Source organism: Typopeltis vanoorti, chromosome 17 (genome assembly GCF_054136105.1).
Source record: "Typopeltis vanoorti isolate ZY-2024b chromosome 17, IOZ_Tvanoo_1.0, whole genome shotgun sequence".
Taxonomy (NCBI): Eukaryota; Metazoa; Arthropoda; class Arachnida; order Uropygi; family Thelyphonidae; genus Typopeltis; species Typopeltis vanoorti.
Window position 1 is genome coordinate 115,030,134 of NC_143565.1, and position 20,449 is coordinate 115,050,582.

The 20,449-nt window shown below is 35.5% G+C and overlaps 1 protein-coding gene across 2 annotated transcripts in view; it reads right to left on the minus strand.

The window, feature by feature from the left end:
• Positions 1-20,449, minus strand: part of TSG101 (tumor susceptibility gene 101) — a 220,767-nt gene that overhangs the window by 88,175 nt on the left and 112,143 nt on the right. The window lies entirely within an intron of this gene.

Genomic DNA, 20,449 nt, shown 5'->3' on the forward strand with positions numbered 1-20,449 from the left:
GTCAGTATCAATACTACTAAAACATCTTCTATAGATAAAAGGACAATGAGATATGAACACATATGCTTCCCCCCCCCCCCCAGTCATCAGGGACTACTTAAATATCATGTATCAAAGTCAGCCTTCAATCATAGAAATTAGATGACTCCTCAAAAATGCATTCATTCATCTATCATCACATACTCCTTTTTCAAAACAAAAGGTCCTGAAATTTTAGAAAAGCAAACTGAAAAAAAAAAAAAAAGAAAAAAGAAAAAAAAAAGATTATTTTTCTTTTTTCAAGCCACACCCTGAACAATGCCGAACTCATGTTGCTGAATAAAGGACTGAACTATGCAATAGCGCCTAAAAAGGTAAACAAATTAGATTTTATCTACCACATTGAAAGAGGCATCAGATCCCTACCTAACAACATAGCAGACAAAATACGACTAGAAACCAGTAATGTCCTAAATACCAAGAAAACCATACAGAACAACCTGACTAAAACAGAATTAGCAGCAATTAAATCATTAAAAGCCAAACAAAACATAATAATAATGAAAGCTGATAAAGGCAGTGCCACTGTTGCCCTTGACAGGTCAACATACATACTGCAAATGAACCAACTAGTAGCCGATAACAACACATATAAAATGGTAAATTATAACCCAACAAAGAGGATAAAGGACAAAACAGAACTACTACTAAAGTCCGTCACTTCTTGGCCACCAGACACAGTTAAAAAACTCAAACCCCACTACGCCCCTCCCCCCCAGAATATATGGGGTTCCAAAAATACACAAACAAAATGTGCCCCTTCGACCAATAGTGGAAGGAATAGACAGTCCCAATCACCACCTAGCCAAGAAATTAGTGGCAACACTCAAGGAGTTGGTAGGTCATTCCCCCTCCTACATAAAAAACACACAACACTTTATAAACATAATCAAAAACATAACACTCGACAAAGACGACTTACTAGTCAGTTTTGACGTTTCTGCCCTTTTCACTAATGTCCCCATCAATGACACAATTCTCCTACTACAGAACAAATTTCCGCCCGACATTACGGCCCTCTTTGCCCACGTGCTAAAGTCCAGTTACTTCGTGTGGCAAAACAAATTCTACCTACAAAAGGAAGGTACAGCCATGGGCTCACTATTATCCCCCCCCCCCCCAATCGCGAACTTCTACATGGAAACCTTTGAGCAAAGGGCTCTTGATTCCGCCATGCTTCGACCGACAATCTGGCTCAGATACGTTGACGACGTGTTCGCGATCTGGCCGCACAGGCGACAAATGCTAAACACATTCCTCAGCCACCTAAACAAACAACACGAACGCATACAATTTACCATCGAAATCGAAAGCCAAAATTCGCTCCCATTCCTAGACACACTAGTTACATGTCTTCCTTCAGGCAGTCTATCCTTCACGGTCTACCGAAAACCGACACACACGGGCCAATACATACATGCGAATTCATACCACCATCCAGCACAAAAATATGGAGTCATAAACACCCTTAAAAACAGAGCCACAACTATTTGCTCTAACCAGCAAGCCCTGAAAAAAGAACTAAAAATCATTAGTGACACATTCATAAACAATGGCTATAACAAAAATACTGTCAATAAAATACTCTATAAAACCACAACAAAAACGAATCTAGATTACAGTAAAATCATAGCCATCCCATACATTAAAGGGTTATCAGAAAAAATCAACAGAATCCTACAACATTATAACCTCAATGCCACCTTTAAACCACCCACTAAACTTAAAACCACATTCAGCTCCTCTAAGGCTCCTCTCCTCCCATTAGCACATCCTGGAGTCTATTGCATCTGCTGCACCAGTAACTTACCGTACATTGGTGAAACAGGACGGACAATCCCTATACGCAAGAAAGAACACATTAGACACATTAAATATAACCATTATGGTGAAGCAGGCCTCTCAGACCATGCACTTAACACCCTACACCAAATCAACTGGAAAAGCACCTGCTCCTTACACCGCACAAAAACATGGTATGAAAGAAAATTTAAAGAATACTGCAAAATCCTGATAAACCACCCAAATATCAACAATAAAGATGGTATGAAAATTCCAAGGATCTGGATGGCACACATTCAACCAACCTAATATGAAAGATTCAACATAAGTCAGGACTCTAGCCAATCCGCTAGTATTAGAAACCATTCTACTCCAACTGGCTGGAATGATGTTAATATATGTATATAGTAGACAACACAAATAATAGGACTCTAGCATTGATGTATAATTTTTTTTTTTTCCACCAGAGGTCAGGCCAACAATTGTGGTAGCGGTTAGTCAGTGTCTTTAACGAACCAGTATGATTGTAGTATAGCTTGTTTCTTGTGTATATTTGTACGCTCCAGAAGATGACCTTCACATAAAGGTCGAAACGTCGAATTGTAAAATTTTAGTAATAGTAAACTAAAGTTTTTATTCAAACACAGTAGTTGTCTCCATAATTTCCAAAAATGCAAACTGCAAGTTCAGTCTATTTCTGCAAACCAGAATTAAGAAATCTGATAACTTAAAGCACAACACTATGGCAAAGATAAACTGACACCAAAAATTCTACAGGAGGATAAGAATCATTCATATAAAACATCTACAGATGCAATAAAAGAAAAGCTAAATCAGTATATACAAGCCAAAAATCACTCTCTGGATCAATACTTAGTTTTTGAATGTATGATACACCATGGATCCAAGGTAAAGAAATTACTAAATAGTCAACTTTATTTTGAAGTTGAAAAACTTCAAATCTTTGTACCCACTATATGAAACAGAGAAAGCATGTAACACCTATAGACCTCTAGCCCTTACTAATATCCTCAGACTAAATGAATGTATAATATAACAAAAGGTGGCTAAACAAGAAACAAAAATTAAACATCTACTAAACAGCATACAGAGTACAGCACAGCAATGACTCATCTACCTGCACCAATCAATAATAGATTGCTTTCAAGAAAGAGAGAAACTTGTAACCATACAATACAGAAATACAAGGTAATGGTCTAATATGAATATCAGATTTTCTGCATAAATTAAATGAAGATAAAATGCAGTATTCCCCAAAGAGAGAAGAGCACATTCTGAGATCCTTCAAAGATCTACAATTGGTGTTCTTTCTTTATACAAGGAAACATATCTGCACTTCATGGATGAGACAGAAGTTTCTTATGGTGCGAATGATAGTTATCAGGCACACCAGTGAAACCAAACTTCAGACATTAGGAAAAAAAAATCTTAATGTCTTTTATGAAGGCATTATGAAAGGAAATTGGAAATTAATTCAAAACAAAGCCAAATTGTCTTCAAAACAGGAAGAAAACCAAATTGAATTTCTCTCTCAATCTTGAAAAACAAATGCAATTCGCAAATCATATTATTATTATTATCAAGAGAGCCCTCCAGGGAGTCAGGGACTCATTGAGGGAGGCCACCTACTACATGCACCAGCTATCATACTTATTCTTGAATTCATTCACACTGCTTGCACTCACAACATTCAATGGCAATCCATACCAATCATGCACCACCTTATGAGAGATAAATCTAGCCCTCATACCCTTCTTGGCAGCCTTCATTCTCAGCTTCCGAGGATGCCCTCTTGTCCTTTCCCCAGCCTCCATAACTGAAATCCTGTATGACCCTTTCAGAACTTTGTTAAGTCTCAATCATAGCACCCCTCTTTCCTCTGTTTGCTAGTGTCTGCACTCTACAAATTCTCAATCTGTCTTAGTAATCCTTCAACAATCCTGATTGTAATTTTAACACTCTCCTTTGCACTCTCTAATATATATCAGAATCACAACAGAAACCAGACCTGTGCACAATAGTCCAAGTGAAGTCTTATCTCTTGTAAAGAGGCAAAATGACATCTTCATCTTTACATGTGAATGTCTGTTTCAACATTGCAATTATCTTTTGAGTTGCATTTCAATCTTTGCTACATGGGCCTCTGAACTTCAACTTCTTATCTAGTAACACTCCACGATCCCTAGCCTCATCAGTTTCTTCTAGCATAATCCCACCAATATAATATGACATTGAATATCTCATTAAAGTGAACAACATTACATTTATTGACACTGAACTGACATCCATTTTCCCATGCCCACAATTCCAGCCTATTTAAATCATTCTGCAAGTACTGCATATCAGCAGCATTCCTGATTACCTTACCTATCCTTGCATCATCAGCAAACAGCTGTATGTCGCTTGTCAAAGCCTTCCAAATATCATTAATATACAGACTGAATAACAGTGGAAGAAGCACTGATCCTTGTGGTAAACCATTTGCTACCTTAAACCTTGCAGACTCAGATCCCCATATACCACTTTTTGATATCTGTCAGTCAGCCATCCTCTTATCCATGCTAATATTGTATAACCCAAACCCATTTTTTCCAATTTATGCAGCCGTCTGCCAAGCTGTATTCTGTCACAAGCCTTAGCAAATCCACAAGTATCATGGTGTATCCATTCCCCTCATCTAGTTCAATGGTAACATTGTTATAGAATGTGAGCAAGTTGCTAAAATATGACCTTCCCTTAGTAAACTCATGTTGCTCATTGCAAAGTAGAGATTCAACACATTTCTGAATGCAAGCCCTAACCACTTTTCCCAAAATCTTCACCTGAGATACTAATTGGTTGATAGTTGCATACATCAGTCCTTGCACCACCCTTGTGCAATGGAATTACCATACATTCTTTCCATTCCTGCAGAATCTTCCTTGTTCTGAGATTCATATGAAACAGCCTGGTCAAAGGAATAACCCTTTTAGCATACCTGCTGATATTCCATCAGTCCCTATTACCGAATTCTTATTCCATTTGTGCAACAGCTATAATATCTCGTCCTCATAAACCTACTAAGTTTCTTCATCCATTGAAGAGATAGCAGTGAGCTCAATGTTGATATCTTTTAACAAAATGGGCACTCATTAATTGAATAACCTCTTCTGCATCTGTTATCCTTACGTATCTGCATTTAGAAGAGTTATTCTTTCATATTCATTCTTTCTTTTATTTGCAGCATATCTATAGAATTCTTGTGAGTTGTCTTTAACATGAAGAGCCAGTTTCTTTTCATGCTCAGTGCTTTCCATAGAACAGTTGTGACTATTCTAGCATGCTGCTTATAATTTTCATAATGGACATCATCCTTATGCACATGGTATTCCTTCCACATCATCCTTTTCTTACAAATCTCTTGCTTAATAAGATTACAGATCCATTTGACTCTTACCCTATTTATTCTTCAAACTCTCGGGAGACGCATTCTGATACTGCATCATTTCAGTATTGTTTAAATGCTTCCTGTGCACTGTCGATATTCTTCCCATCCAGCAACTGATCCTAATCCACTGAACTCAGTATACTCCTCAGGTGGTCATAATTTCCTGCTTTGTAGTTCACCATGTAACCTTTTCTGAATGGAACATTCATAAAATTAGTCACTTCCCAAGTGAATACCGTATGATCACTGTCACCAAGTCGAGGCAGAATAGTTAAGTCTTTAACTGAAATGCCCTTTGACACTACTTTATATAAAGCATTAAAGAAACTTAAAATAAAATAAAATAGGGGAAAAGGCTATTAACAGTCAAAATAATCTACAACAATTAATCAGGCCAAAGCTGAGTATATGATTGAAATACTTCTTTTGTTAACTTTAATAATATGCAATCTCCCAACAGCAAGTCATCAAATAAAAGGAAAATGCATAACTTCAAAATCTGCTGAAAGAAGAAAGATGCACAAAAATAAAATAAAATAAAAATAAGTAAATAAAAAGTATACCTGAAAATCATATTTCATACAAAATGACAACTGCATGAGATAAGGAAATGATGAAACCACAAACTTATTCACTATACTGAAGGACCCATCCTTCTTTAGCCAAAACATTCAATTTAGCTATAAAGATGAAACAAATGAAACCAAAGAACCACCATGTATCCTGAAGAGAAAAAGCCATTTCATTAGACTAGTCATCACTTTGTTTCATTGGTTGCATTTTACTGCTACTTCAACAAAGGAAGTGATTAACCATAACAATATTTTAATGGTGGTTATAAAACTCTTAAAACATGACAACAGTGTAAAATCTCGCATGATAAATTAATTTAGTTAATTTGTCAAGCTTGATTTTAATGCATCAAATCAAAATAATTTAGAGAATATGATGTATAAATGTTCCTTGAATGTAAATTAACTACTTTGTGAAATGTATTCAATATCACCTATGTGACTATAGTGTTTAAAAATAGAGGAATGGGATTATACCTTATTAAGTGAGGAGTCAGCAAAAACAAAAAAATAAATAAATAAAAGAAAGGATATTAAGCTGGCCAGATTAAGTAAGTAATAAGATAACACATCAGAAGGGAAAGATTCGCAACAACTTGCAAACAAATTAGGCAACTAAAACAGACTTTCAGAAAGAGAGAACCCAAGTGACATCATTGTGCTGGAGGGTAATAGCAAACACTGAGTAGGAACAAAGAACAAGGAGGATATTTAAGAAGCTGAAAGGGGGAGAAAAAGGACTGGCTTTTGTGTTTTTCTTTTGGCTGTACCAGAAGAGAAGAGGTGATGACTCGTGGCTGGAGGTTTGGTAGTTCGTACATCGTGACCATGATAGTTTATCGTCAGAATTGCGTCAACGGTAAGTCTCCCTGAAGTTTTCCAGGTAGTTTCCAAGGTATGTCCACTGATGTATCCCACCGTATGGCAGACCATGCTCCCCCCATTAAATCAAGAACGACTATTCGGGGTCCGATGGATAAACATCGCAGGCAAATTCAGAGGTTCTCCAGATGCCTACTAGTGTAATCAACAGACAGGCACCAGCTGTAGAAGAAAAAAGGAAGAATATCATTTGCTACTCAGGCCAAAACAACAGTGACGGTATACAGAGTACAGAAACGTCCAAGTTAAAGAAGTATCCAGATTAATGCAAAGATTCAAGATGTCCCAATAATAAAAACTTTGTTCGTGGTAAAGGACTTTTTATAAAGAAAAAGAACTGTGAGTAAGCACATCATATCGATGTTTCCTGGATTGTAGATATGTGAAAATTGTATATAAATATGTTAAGCAAGTGTCTGTGCTAAATTTTGTAAAATACTGAGTAGACTGTCAGAGTGGCATAAATGTTTTATTTGTACAAGGTAAATTTCTGAAGTTAGCTATGCTGGGAGAAGCAGTTATTCCCCAATACATACTAGAATATTTGTCTAAGTACGTATTGTATAATAAGCAGTGTGTGTGTGTGGTGTGTTAGGGTTGCATGAACATGGAATGTGTAATGTATTTTCTGGAGTTAGCTATGCTGGGAGAAACAGTTATTTCCCATTATTTGTCTAGCTTGTAATCTCAGGTTTTTTTTTTTTTTTATTTATTTTTTTTTTTTTTTTATTTTTTTTAGTTAGAATAAAATGCTTTGCTTGAACAACAATTTGATCTGATCATTGCCAATGCAGTATCTTCAAAAATTACAGACCTGTGTGTGTTAATTAGATATTGCTATGACTTCCTGTATCGTTAAGAAAATTTTAACTAGATTTTGCCTTTATTCCATTTCTTTAATTTCTCACTCTCTATTACTCTGTCTGACTGGCGCAGTCTTAAATCAAATAAATTTGTAAGGCCGAAGAGTGTGAGAAATTGAATATACCACAATTGTATAGCCGGTGTTAGTTAAATTAGAGCATGCCTTGCATGCAGTAGGAACAAAGAGTAAAAACAGGAAGAAGGGGGGGGGGGACAAAATCTAAGATATAATCGTAAATACTCTTTATGATTATGCCATAATTAATTATTAATACATTACAAAATAACCAAGGTGTTCTGTGAAAATTTCAGGATTTGTGAAGTGTTCCGTCGCAGGAAAAATCTGGGAAATGCTGGTCTAGAGCAAGGTTTCCACAGACTAAAAAAATAAAATAAAATAAATTTTAAAAATCATTAGCCCATCTATTGTACTAATGAATTATAGGTTTACAACCTTTTAAGGTTGGGCAGACGAGATCACATAGATGGAATCATATTTTCAGATTTATGCTTAACAATGCTTACACCATCACAACCTTAATACTACTTTTAAATAACATACAGAATTAAAAAAAACATTCAATTCCTATTTCCAGATCACTCCAGAGTATACTCGAATCCAGAACACTCATAACTTATCTCATATTGGTGAAACAACTGTACATAGTTACAATCTATAAAACAAGCACAACAACAAATCAAGTTTAATACCTTTGGTAAATCAGGACTCTCTGGTCACAGTTTTAACATCCTACACCAAACTGATTGGAAAGGAATCAATTCTGGGAGGAGACTTCCAGATAGCCTTTTAAGGAAGAACCGACTGGGGCTTCTGACCTAACGTGCAATCCTCATCTTGCGGTGCACCCTGTTAGATACATATTTGGATGCTGAATGAACGAGGATGGGCTGGCAATTTGGAATTTAGCCGACCAAATTGTATTCTTATCAGCTTAAACCACAATGTAAAATAATGGTACAACATAACAGAATTTCATGCTGGCTGAGGTGTCACACAGTTAAACAAGACCCCTGTTGTTTTCGTCAGGAAACCAGGACTAACAAGAAAAGTCAGCGATTGGAACAAATCACAGAACACGCCCCAACTCAACACCAACAGAGTTCAAGATTGGTACTATCAACATAAAAAGCATCAATGGAAAAGAAATGGAACTAGCAGAAGAATTGGATAAGTAACCAGATTGACATAATAAGCATCACTGAAACAAAGACAAAAACAGGTGAGATTCTTCTAAGTAACAAATACAAAATGTTATATTCAGGCAATAACAATCAGGAAAATGAGGGAGTAGCTATAGTACTCTACACGAAATATGAGGATAATCTTCTTGAATAGCAGGCAATATCAAGTAGAGTGATCTCGGCAAATATCAGACTGGGGAATTGGACAATGAGACTTAAGGTTCTATCAAGGAAGAAATGGAGTTTTTGCTTTGAGGCATTATAGAAGGCAAATGATTTGATGAAAAAGGAAAAGTTGGTAGTTGTTGGAGATCTAAATAGCTGTGAAGGAAACGATTACCAGACATACAGAAATGTTTTTTGGGAAAATTCGGAGTAAAGTGCAAAGCTAATAATAATGGTAAATGACTGCTGGATTTCTGTTCAGGACATGGACTAGTTATTACTAACACCATGTTCCCTGTAGCGCAGCAAAGGGGGGGGGGTCTGCCCACGGCAGCACTTTGCGTTTAAGAAATCTTGTCATACTATCTACAGAACAGTAACTGAGTGATGAAATAGACTTCGACAATGTCATTGACGATATTTCTAACAGAAAAGCAAGAAAAATAACATTTTAGAATGTTGGAATTAAGGTTTTACTACAAAAATAAACATAGTGTTTTAATTTATTTCCTTATATTGTTTTGACTTTTTGTAGTATTTCTGGTGTGTTTTGAGAGGGGTGGCAAAAGCTCTAGCTACACCACTGCATATTCCAACATAAAAATGTGCACAAATTCACATGGAGAGAAGATTCAAGAAATAAGAAGTATCATTGACTGTTATAGTTGATGTTTTAACATTGGTTCAGGACACAAGAGTATAGAGGATTTGAAACAGAAAGTGTTCACTATTTAGTTTTGAGCAGGATACAATTGAATTTCATATTGAAAAGAAGAGTGTGTAAGAAAGTTTTAAAACAAATCAAGGTTGAGTAGCTTTCAGAGCTGAATTGCAGAACTCAAATACATAAACATTGCTCAAGGAAAAAAATGAAAGAATTTGAAAACAAGAATCAAACCTTGGAGATTCAATGGCAAATCCTGAAGAAAAACATTGATTGTTTCAGCCAGAGAGGTTGTCTGTAAGGGTATAAAAATAGAACTCCATGGTGGACTTTTCGTGGTAACGCCATTGAAGTTAAAGAGGCAGCAAAAGAAAAGAAGAAAGCATATTGAAAGTTCCTGGCAAATAAGTCAGCTTGTGCTCTTAGTGAATAGAAAAAAATATAAGAAAGTGTAGCACTACATAAAACTAGCTAAACAAAAATCATGGGAAGACTTTGATAAGAACATAGAGAAAGTAAATATCAGGAAGGTGGCAAAATATTCTGGAAGCTATTAAAAAATCTTAGAAATGAAGGAAAAAGTACTGTAAAAGGATTCAAAGATGATATTTTAGATGCTTGGAGTAATTACTTTGAAAGCCCACTAAATGAAACAAGCAGTATCAGCATGATGGTAGAAAACTCTCAACAGGTATATATCCCTACTGGAAGGAGAATAAGTAATGAAAAACCTGAAACGTGGAAAGGCAGCTGAAGTAGATGAAATTCGACCAGAAATGCTCAAATATGGAGGTATAAAACTTTTATAGTGGCTCCGCTGCATAATTCAGAAGGCATGGTCAGAGGATCAAATTCCAGAGGATTGGAGCAGAGATCTCATAGTACCCATATATAAAAAAGGAAATAAAACTGAATGTGAAAATTACAGAGGCATTTCCCTACTGAGTGTTCCTGGCAAGATTTATGCAAGTATACTTGAGAAATTGTTGGAAAGAATTGTGGAAGGGAAGCTTGGTGAAGAATAAGTTGGATTCAGACTAAACAGAGGCTGTCAGCATCAGATTTTCACTTTAAGACAAATAGTTGAGAAATCTTGGGAATATTACAAGGATTTTATTTAAATTTTGTTGATCTAGAAAAGGCATATGACACTGTGCCAAGAGGAAAGCTCTACAAAACACTACGGTTATATAGTGTGAAAAAAAGACATATCAAGCAAACACTAGGGTGCACTGTTATCTCCACTGTTATTATTATCTAAATGGATCACATTATGAAGGAAATGCAGTATTAAATCTGATATCAAAATTGGTGATATTAATCTCGGTTCTTTACTTTATGCAGTAAAGAACTGAGATTAACAGTTCTTTACTTTATGCAGACAATGTTATAGTTCTGAATAAATCCAGTACAAGACTGCAAGTTTCTCTGACTAAACTGAATAACTGTTGTAATAACTTTGGTAAGAAAATCGGCAATAAAAAACAATGACAATGAAAATGAAAATAAGCAGAAACATTGAAAACATCAATGTTTTCAATATCCTGAATAGGAAATCTATAGAAGAAGTTAAACATTTCAGCTACTTAGCACAATATTTAGTGAAAATGGTATATTAAATCTGGAAATAGACAACAGGATTAGTAAAGCTGCAATTATAGGAAATCAGCTGAATAAATTTATATGGAATAAGAAAGAAATTAGTGCTTAAGGGTCAAAGCTGTATAACTGAGAGGAGACCTCCACATAGCCTTTAAAGGAATGTGGAGAACCGACCAGGGCTTCTGACCTAATGTCCAATCCTCACCTTCTCGTGGTGCACCCTGTTGGGTATTTACTTTGATACTGAACGAACGAGGATGGGCTGGCAATTTGGGATTTAGCCGACCAAATCGTATTTTTATTGGTTAAACCAAAATAAAAAACGATGGTATACAACATGACAAAATTTCGTGTCGGCTGGGGCGTCACCCGGTTAAACAAGGCCCCCGTTGTTTTCGCCAGGGAACCAGGGCAAACAGCGAAAAGTCTGCTACTGGAACAAATACCATCTTGTTCCAGTAGCAGACTGGAATCGGTACTATCAACGTAAGAAGCCTGAATGGCAAAGAAATGGAGCTAGCTGAGGAATTAGATAAGTACCAGATCGACATAATAGGGGTGATTGAAACAAAAAAGACCAAAACTGGTGAGATCTTTCTGAGCAAGAAATATAAAATGTTATATTCAGGCAATGACAATCAACGAAAAGAAGGAGTAGCCATAGTATTCAACACAAAATACGAGGCTAATCTTCTTGAATGGCAGTCAGTCTCAAGTAGAGTAATGTGGGCAAATATGAGAATGGGGAACTGGACAATGAGACTTATTTGTGCCTATGGTGCCACAGAAGGTTCTACTAAGGTAGAAGTGGAGGAATTTTTTTGAGGCTTTAGAAAAAGCAACTGACACAATGAAAAAGGAAAAGTCAGTCCTTTTGGGGATCTAAATAGCAGAGTAGGAAATGATTGTGAGACATACAAAAATATTTTGGGAAAATATGGAGAAAAGAGCAAAGCTAATAATAATGGCAAATATCTGTTGGATTTCTGATCAGGACATGGACTGGTTATTACTAACACCATGTTCCAACATAAAAATGTGCACAAATTCACATGGAGAGAAGAGGCTAGGAATAAGAAAAGTCTCATTGACTATGCTATTGTTGATAGTGATGTTTTCTCCCTGGTGCAGGACACCAGAGTGTACAGAGGATTTGAAATTGGAAGTGATCACTATTTAGTCTTGAGCAGGATAAGATTGAATTTCATATTGAAAAGAATAACATGTAAGAGAGTTTTAAAGCGAATAAAAGTTGAGCAGCTCTCAGATGTGAACTGTAGACTAAAATACAGAAAGATTATTGAAAAGAAAATGAAAGAGTTTGAGAACAGGAATCAAACCTTGGAGATTCAGTCGCAAACTCTGAAGAAAACATTGATTGATTCTACCAGAGAATCATGTGGTGAGGTTGTGTGCAAGGATAAAAAAATCAGAACTCCCTGGTGGACACAGGAAGTTAAAGAGGCAGTGAAGGAAAAGAAGAAAGCATATCAAAAGTTCCTGGCAAATAAGTCAGCTGTTACTCTTACAGAATACAGAGACAAATGTAAGAAAGCTAAACAGTGTGTAAAACTAGCTAAACAAAAGTCATAGGAGGACTTTGGCAAGAATATAGAAAATAAATATCAAGAAGGTGGCAAAATATTCTGGAGGTTGTTGAAGAAGCTTAGGAATGGAGGAAAGAGTGCTTTAAAAGGAATTAGAGATGATAAAGGTGACATGAAAACAGGAGAAAAAGATATCCTTGAAGTATGGAGTAATTACTTTGAAAAACTGCTAAATGAAACAAGCAGTGATGACAGCACAGTGATAAAAAACACTTACCAGGCATGCAGTCAGGAATACATATCCATACTTGAAGTAGAAAAAGCCATCAAAGGCTTGAAATGTGGAAAGGCAGCAGGAGTAGATGATATTCGACCAGAAATGCTGAAGCATGGTGGTATAAGAGTCTTATAGTGGCTGCACTTCATAGTTCAGAAAGCCTGGACAGAGGGACGAATTCCTGATGATTGGAGTAGAGCTCTCATAGTACCCATATATAAAAAGGGAAATAAAACTGAATGTGAGAATTACAGAGGTATTTCCCTACTGAGTGTTCTGGCAAGATCAATGCAAGTATACTTGAGAAACGGTTGAGAAGAATTGTGGAAGAAAAGCTTGGTGAAGAACAAGCTGGATTCAGGCCAAATAGAGGCTGTCAGGATCAGATCTTCCCTTTACGACAAATAGTCGAGAAAGCATGGGAATATAACAAAGATCTGTATTTAAGTTTTGTCGATTTGGAAAAGGCATATGACAAGGTGCCAAGAAAGAAGCTATTTAATATGCTGCAGTTATATGGTGTCAATGGGGCATTATATCAAGCAATACTTAGTCTTTATTTGAGTTGTAAGTCTGCAGTTAGAATTGAAGGAAGTACAGGAAGATGGTTTAATGTTAAATCTGGTGTGAGACAAGTATGTACATTATCCACTCTGTTATTCATTATCTATATGGATCACATTATGAAGGAATGTGGTATTAAACCCGATATCAAAATTGGAGATGTTAATGTCAGTTTTTTGCTTTATGCGGATGATGTTATACTTCTAAATAAATCCGCTACAAGTCTGCAAGATTCTCTGACTAAATTGAATAGCTGTTGTAATAGATATGGTATGAAGGTCAGCAATAAAAAGACAAAGACAATGAAAATAGGCAGAATCATTGAAAATGTCAACTGTGTTGTGAATGGAGAACCTGTGGAACAAGTAAAACATTTTAGCTACTTAGGCACAATTTTTACTGAAGATGGTAAATTAAATATAGAAATAGACAACAGAATCAGCAAAGCTAGTATGGTGGGAAGTCAATTGAATAAATTCATATGGAATAAGAAAGAAATTAGTCGGAACACTAAATTAGCTGTATACAAGACAGTGTTCAAACCAGTTTTAACTTATGGATCTGAGAGCTGGGTCAGAAGTAAAACACTTGACCAAAGACTAGAGACCGCAGATATGAGAGTCCTGAGAAAGATTAGAGGCGTGAACAGATGGCATCAATGGCAATATCATATTAAAAATGAGGATATTAGGAAAGAACTTGACATTGCCAGCATCCAGGAATGCGTTAGCAGAGCTAATCTCAGGTGGTATGGTCACTTAAATAGAATGGGAGAGGAAAGATTAGCAAAACAAGTGTTCTCTGCCAGGTTGGCAGGAAAACGACCCAGAGGAAGACCAAGTTATAGGTGGATTGATACGGTACAAAGTGCCTTAGACGATAGAAATATATGATCTGATAATGTTAGAGTCTTGACAAGTAACAGACTGATTTGGAGGAAAATTGTAGAAATGAAGTTAGTAATGATGTAATTTTTCACGTAATACTGTCATATCCTGTACACCCCTTGAGGGTACATGGCAGGAATTTGATGATGATGATGATGTGAAAGAAATTAGACAAAACACTAAAGTAATTGTATACAAGATGGTGTTCAAACCAGTTTTAACTTATGGATCTGAGAGCTGGGTTAGAAATAAAACATTTAATGAAAGGCTGGACACCTGTGATCTAAGTTCTGAGATAGATTAGTGGAATGAACAGATGGCATTAATGGCAGTATCACATTAAAAATTAGGATATTAGGAAAGAACTGACCATTGTTAGTATTCAGGAATGTGCTAGTAGAGCTAATCTCAGGTGGTATGGTTACTTAAATAAATAGGAGATGAAAGATTAGCAAAACAAGTGTTTGCCAGGAAAAAGACCCAGAGGAAGACCAAGATGTAATGTAGATGAATTGATACAGTAAAAAGTGCCTTAAAAGACAGAAATATGAGATCTGATAATATTGGAATCTTGACAAATAACAGATTTGGAGGAAAATTATAGATCAGTAGTTAGTAATCATGTAACTTTTTCATGTAGTACTATCATAATTATCCTGTACACCCACTGAGGGTTTTTCGGAATTTCGTGATGATGGAATTGGTTCTTAATACCAAAAACTTCATATGAATGCAAATTTAAGGAAACCTGTGAAATTTTGATCAACCCTCCTATTAATCAACTAAGTAATCTGATATATATGGTCAAGAATTTTGAAAGTTTTGGGGATACATGCAAAAACCTATGGTTGAATTATTTTTAGTTTGTTTTTGAAAGTAACACACTGAAGTTTCCTGCAGGAGAGGCTTGTTACCCGTGTATCAGATTAACTTTCAGTTGAAAAAAACATTTAAAATGTTACATTAAATGCTAGATCAAGCAAGTCTTGCCAATTAAAATACATGTTCCTCTTGTGACCACAAAATTCAGGATAAACTTTTTATTAATTTATATAGACAGATAATTTAAATAGAATTTTTTTTATAGATTTAAGATTTCTCTCTCCTTCTCCTTTTTTTTTTTACTGTAGTGATATTTGATCTACTGAATGTGCTAAAGTGGTAGGATACATGTAAGAAAGTGATATGCTAAGAGGTACACAAAATACTAATAAGCAATTCATGCAATGCAGAAATTAGTTTTTTAATTGAATTTTTTTTTCAAACTATTTTTAGAAACCTCTGGTGCAAAACAGTGTGAAATGTGTCAATCATAGTGCATCAGATTTTACCCTTTGGTCAGTAAAATTTGAATTCAAATCCTGTTTGAGATGTGATGAGCTTTTCAATTTATTTTTGGTGACTTCCATCCACAAAAGGTTAAACCTATAGCAGATTAATACTGATGGTAGGCTAAAGATTTTTCTTTTTTTTCCAGTTTTAAGGTTTTATATTTGTTATTTTTAATATAGTCTAGAGATCCAGCATGGAACGTTTTCTAGCCAATTCAGGCCTCCAATAAGTGAACTTATACCGTGCAATGAAATTCATCTCTCTCTCTCTCTCTCCTAAAGAAATTTATAAATATTCAAACTCACAGCTCGTTGGAGAACAAGTATGCTAGCTGCTTAGGTCAGAATTGAAGATATACTGAATCCATGGCACAAGTAAGCTAAATGTGCATGTGTGTACACACACACCCCCATTAACAGACATAATATACCGAAGACAGTATATTATGTCTGTTAATAGGGGAGGGTGTATATTCGAATATACACACACGAATATTCGTAGCTTTGACTAAGTGATGAAGTCCTCCATCACTCTTCCAAATAGCTCTTTTGAGTGTGAAAGTGAAAGAGCAAATCTGAGGTAGAATTGTTTTAAGTAAAATAGAGGACTAAAGCTTTCACTTGAATATTAAGACAACTCAAAAGCTTTTGTTATTTTGATATTTTTACTTTAACACTTTTTAAAATCATTGAAAAGCACATGCCAGCATGTTTAATTGTTTTCGATTTCTGCAAACTGTTAATTTCTCTATGATATAAGTATAAAGCTCAACTACTGAAGAAACCTCAACTTTGACATCAGCAAAGCATCATCCACATAAGAAGCTATCAATCAGAAGTAGTGATAATCAGATGGTGCTAAGGTCTGGTGAACTATATGCATGAGAAAAACACACTTCAGCTTTAGATCTTCCCCCTGCCTTCATTTCTGAAATGCTGTGTATGTGTGAGATGGTCTTACAGGAAAAGTATTCACTTTTTAAGTTGGGCTTGCACAAAATAGCATACTCACTAGTTGAGATTAGAGGTCTATGTTCATGATATGCTCATGTAAAATCAGATCAAAGTCGACTATGTCTTGCAATTCCATACATGAACCTGTTTTCAAACCAACTTATTACCACAAACAGAAGATTTGATTCTCGATTCCCTGTGTGAGAGTGAGAGAGGAGATAGTCATTTTTCATCACAGAAACTTGAGGAAAAATTCATCCCATGATTGGCAAGCAATTCTCTATGACCATCAGCATAATGTGAAACATGTTCTGGCATCAATTCATGGAGAACATTTGAACATTTCTAATGACTTTGCCAAGCTAGTGAATATTCCACTGCAGTATCTGAAATTTGAAAAACAGTCTTCTAGAATACTGTTGCTAGCCTTGAAACGAATGAATGACTTGTCAGTATTCTGGTCTTTCACTCTGCAGGGTGTTATACATCTAAAGAAAAATAACTTACATATTAAAAATTTATATAATTTCCCTCACCAGAACAAGCTCTATTTTATTACACAAAATGGATAATGCATTGTCATGATAACGTATACCACTTTCAGTAGTGATGTATACTTCTAAATGTCATGCTTTTGAGTTCAACTGTGTCCCAGTCTTTTGAAGTAGAGAAAGATGAAATAGTGATATTTTAGCATGTCATATATGTGCAGAGGGCTGAAGCAATAAAAAAGTGCAATACATTAAAGACCAATTATGAAAAATTTTAGAATTTTTTTAAAATTTTCACTTGGTTAGACTATAAATTATATATTTAGCTTAATCTTTTATCCAAGTGTAAGTAAACAAAGTTTGCACCTGAAGTATCTTCAGGACTGGGGCAACGTGTGGCAAAGATGGAATAACTAATCATCACTTGCCTTAGTATCCCATAATGCAAAACACATATCCTTGCCAACATGTATAATGCTATGCATTATGGGAAGGGTCACTACCCAGACCGGTTTCAATCTTTATTGAGGTCTCTTCAGTGGGAGCCAGACCCAGAGTTGATACCAAAGTTGAAACAATGCAGAAGTCATATTTCACTTGGTTAGGCTTGGTCTAACCAAGTGAAATTCTTCAACCTTGGTATCACCTCTTGGTCTAGTTCACACTAAAGAGACCTCAATAAAGGTCAAAACTGGCCTGGGTAGTAATCCTTTCCATAATGCATAGCATTATACATGTCCGCAAGGACATGTGCTTTGCATTATGGGATACTAAGGAAAGTGATCAGAACTCAGTCCACCTTTACCACAAGTTGCTCCAGTCCTGAAGATACTTCAGTGCACACTTTGTTTGCTTACACTTGGATAAAGGATCAAACTAAATATATGTAATTTAAATTAAGGGGATATTAAATCCCACATTGTTTTAAAACCGAATAGGAAACTCAAAGATCGGAATCAAAGAGTTTCATGCTGAATATAGTAACTATAAAAGTATCGGCGACCACTAACGTCATGCACTAATGACCATAAACTAGGGCAACTCACAGCAAAGTTGGAGAAAGTTCCGATTGCTATTCTTAGTATTTGACATAATGTAAAACCATCTTCTAGGAGATGAATGATGTTATACATTATGTTATAGTGGGAAGTCACCACCCAGACCGGTTTTGATCTTTATTGAGATCTCATCAGTGAGTAGCTAGACCAAATATAATACTAAGGGTATAGTGAAAAGAACTTATATACTCTGCTATAAGAGTTGTCAAAAAGGTGCACCCATAAATTATTTAAAATAAATAAAGAGCCAATAGGCTTCATTTCGGTATAATGCATAGCATTATACATGTCTGCAAGTACCTGTGCTTTGCATTATGGGATACTAAGGAAAGTGATCAGAACTCACTCCACCTTTGCCACAAGTTGCTCCAGTCGCTTCATTTCGGTATAATGCATAGCATTATACATGTCTGCAAGGACATGTGCTTTTCATTATGGGATACTAAGGAAAGTGATCAGAACTCAGTCCACCCAGACCAGTGGACTGAGTTCGGTGGTTATACCCGAAACGAAGCCTATTGGCTCTTTATTTATTTTAAATAATTTATGGGTGCACCTTTTTGACAACTCGTATAGCAGAGTATATAAGTGCTTTTCGCTATACCCTTAGTATTATATTTGGTCTAGCTACTCACCTATGAGATCTCAATAAAGACAAACTGGTCTGGGCGGTGACTTCCCACCATAACATAATGCATAACATCATTCATCTCCTAGGAGATGGGTTTTACATTATGTGAAATACTAAGAATAGTGATCAGAACTTTCTCCACCTTTGTTGCGAGTTGCCCTAGTTTGTACTACTTACTTGAACTACGTGCTTTAGCTTACGCTAGTAGTAGCCGATACTTTTATAGTTACTATATTCGGCATGAAACTCTTTGATTCCGATCTTTGAGTTTCTTATTTGGTTTTAAAACAATGTGGGTTTTAATATCCCCTTAATTTAAATAATGTTTACATCGCCGAAATGAAGCCTATTGGCTCTTTATTTATTTTAAATTATTCTAAATATATAATTTATAGTTTAACCAAGTGGGAGGGAAAAAAAACTTCCAACATCTTTCTCTAATCCAAAGTAATTTAATAATAAGGTGCGACACCTTAAAAAAACTTTCAACATCTTTCGCTAATCCAAAGTAATTTAATAATAAGGTGTGACACCTTTTGGAAACTGGCATATGACTTCTGCATTGCTTCAACCTTGGTATCACCCCTGAATCTGACTCCCACTGAAGATACCTCAATAAAGGTCGAAACCAGTCTGGGTAGCGACCCTTTCCATAATGCATAACATTATACATGTCCGCAAGTAGAAGTGCTTTGCATTATGGGATACTGAGGAAAGTGATCAGAACTCAGTCCACCTTTGTCATGAGTTGCTCCAGTCCTGAAGATACTTCCGGTGCAAACTTTGTTTGCTTACACTTGGATAAAGGATTAAACTAAATATATAATTTAGGAAAAATTTTGTATCACATTAATAAAACAAAGTATTTTCTTCAACAACTCTTAATATAAGAAATTCTAAAATCGAACTGCATTTCTAATCCAAAGCAGGTCCATGTACAAAGTTTCATTTGAACACTGTCTCATATGCTGGTAGGCTGAGGTCTTTCAAAAACCATCATGAGGAAAAAAAGTAAATAGTCACAATTTAAAATAGAAAAACCTCCCAGAAAGAAACACTTCAATGTATGGCCTAAATATGAACATAAATGGCAATACCACCCTGATACCCAGATCTGATTTCTTCAAGAAATCTTTATAGTGAAAATAAGATGCGACAATTGAATTTGTATGATTTCTTCTTCCATGATAGTATTAGTGCATGCTATTTGAAGATCCCATGCTAGTGAAAGCCAATTTTTTTGTTTTTTGGTTCAAAATTTTCTTGGCACAATTTTTTTTTTATTTTATTTCCCTTCTAGTGTTCGATATGGTGATTAATACTGTTTGTTTATACTCTGTGCAGCCTGTACAGAATAAAATTTAAAAATACAACTTTTGTAGAATTAATAATATTTAAGTATATCAATCACATAATCAAATACATCCATTTCTGAATATATACATATACACATATATGTTAAAGATACCAAGTTATTTTAAACCTGGT